Source organism: Olea europaea, chromosome 3, assembly GCF_002742605.1.
Source record: "Olea europaea var. sylvestris chromosome 3, O_europaea_v1, whole genome shotgun sequence".
NCBI lineage: Eukaryota > Viridiplantae > Streptophyta > Magnoliopsida > Lamiales > Oleaceae > Olea > Olea europaea.
In genome coordinates, this window is record NC_036239.1 from 426,894 (window position 1) to 429,587 (window position 2,694).

The following is a 2,694-nucleotide window of genomic DNA, read 5'->3' on the forward strand; positions in this document are numbered from 1 at the left end:
CGTATAGCTTTTCTTCCAACAAGTCTTTTATTCAATCAAGGTAGGATTACAAGGTGCAAGTGGTTAGCCCCGTTTAATTTATTTCTTCATGTTGATAAATGTTATACTCATAAAAGTTATGATATGATATGATTATGATGTGATATGAAATGGCCATCCGGTACCAAAGATATGATATGATATGAGCTCTTACCGGAATCTAAAGATATGATATGACTGTATGATTATTTTGATGCCTGATTGAATATTTTATTCGGGATCGCACCATTAATCGTATCCTACTGAGTATAAATTACTCATTCTTTCAATTTTTAACATCTCAGGTTAGGTCGGTCGACGGAGATGGTAGCTGAGCGGTGCGCGGGTTGCCAAGTAAAGAAAGTTCTCAAAAAATAATAATAATATTCATGGATATTTATGTTGGAATATATATATTTTTATTTCCATTTAATGCTTTAAATTCAATGACATTTTTATTTTATTAAGTGTTTTAAATTTCCAATTAAATTTTTCCACTTCAAGTATGTATATGAAATGATATCGGTAATACCTCAAATTTAAGTTCATAAAATTTGGGGCGTTACACTGTATGTGAAGAAATGTAAGAAGAGGACAAAGTACCTTTTGACAAAGGTGTATGAAGGGCAATAATTCTACATGTGAAGACATTGAAAATAAAGAGAAATAATAGAAAAAGATGCTCTTTGGATAGAAAAGTTGAACCAACATGTAAAGATGTAGGCCCAAAGGGAAGAAAATAGAAAGACAAGTGTACCTTATTGATGTATTCAATGATGTAATAGAGTCTCAAAAACTTGTATAAATAGAGACATTACCATAGGAGAAGATCATCTCATCCTATCTTGAATTCTCGAGTTGTAAAGCAATAGTCTATTCTCGGTTTAAAAAACCATTTTTTTGGAAATCCCTTAATACCAAATAGAAGTCTTGTATCAATCTTAGAAATAAAATTCCAATATTTTGATATCAATATGAGTTTTTAAATTTTTTTCCCATAGATTCTTGAAAGATCAAATAGAAAGTTTCCTTCTTATTTTAGCAAAAAGAGAGTTTTCCTTAACAGAAGTCTAGAGTTTCATTCTTTAGAAGTTGATACATTGAGAGCAAATAGCTGAAACAGTAACAATTCCGTGAAAGCAGGAGGCTGTTGAAGGAAGCAGTTTACAAATTCAGAGTTCGAAGGTCACTCAGCTCTAAGAATACAGGTCTAGATCAAACCTAAGGTAAAACTATTAAACTTTTGCTAAAATTAGAAAGAATCTTTTAAAGGTCTTAAAAGAATCGCACGATGATTATTTTGATAAAATGTCAGGATATACAATTGAAGGATTAGAAATAATGTTAGAAGAAATAAAGAATATTATATCTCAATTAAAAAATACAAATTTACCATTTGAAAAATATGGTACTTTAATTAGAAAATATGATATGAATGTTGCAGATTATTCTTATTTATTAAATCATAGAATGATTTTATTTTCAAATATCCAAAATAGAGTAAACAGAGGATAAAATATTTAAAAGATTAGGACATATGTTACAATATAGAAAGAATCATTTCATTAAGGGTAATATAGATATTTTCATAAAAAAGAATAGTAACAGGCCAAATAGAAAAATCTCCCTATTCATATGGGCATATAGGTGTATAAAAACTATGGTGAATGAGTGACAATACGTGATAAGGAATTGCAGAGGTTAAAAAGGGGGGCTTTGCGATGATTTTCTTGTGCTTTAAACATTGAACCTCTTTTGGGTTTTTAGATTCTTGATTCGCGACATTTTCGTTCTCTCTCTACAAGAAACATACGAGAGACAAAGACACACACATATAGATACATAGAGAGGGAGGGAAAACGAGCTATAATTTTGAAGTATTGGGATCTGCATGTTTGTATTCAAGAAAGATTTAGGCCGATCGGAGCTTTTTCTTTTTGGGTGTTTTACTTTTCAAGTTTGTAAATATTTATTTTTTATACAATAAATCACATAAATCTGTCACATGTTGACACACTTGGCCGACTCAGGCCTACCCATGCTGAACCATGTGGCATTACGGTCGAGGCCCTAGGCCAACGAAGATTGACCAACACCCATAAACAACTCCTATGACGTGGCTCAGGCTTTGGGATGCCGAAGTACAGTAGTCGAGGTGGTGCACATGGCCGAGGCAGTTCATACCGAAGTCGAAGCCCAGGACACCTCAGGCGTCACTCCTCTTTAGGGATCCGGTCTTACACAAGAACCCTGTTAGAATGATTGATGAGACACCCATCATAAAGTGCAAGTGTTATGTCTTGTCAAACATAGCGTCAGCTCTACCAATTAATAAATATATAGCAGACTAGATAGTCAAATTTGATGCCTAAAATTTGCCATGTAGATCAACAAGATGAGGTCACGTACACTCCCAAGTGAGGGTTACGATCTAACATGTGTAGGAATTGGCTCTAATAATTAACCAAAAATTGAAAAATGAAAAGGTGTGTAAAAGTGGAAAATGAAAAGATGTGACTATGTGTCAACTTCGACCAAATATTTGGACTTGATCCGATGTTCAAATTATAAAAGTGAATAGACCAATTTATTCTACTCGTCGAGTAGATCGTTGTGGTATATTTGGAATCTCGAAATCAATTCCGGATGAATGAGAAATTGTGGACCAAAATTGGA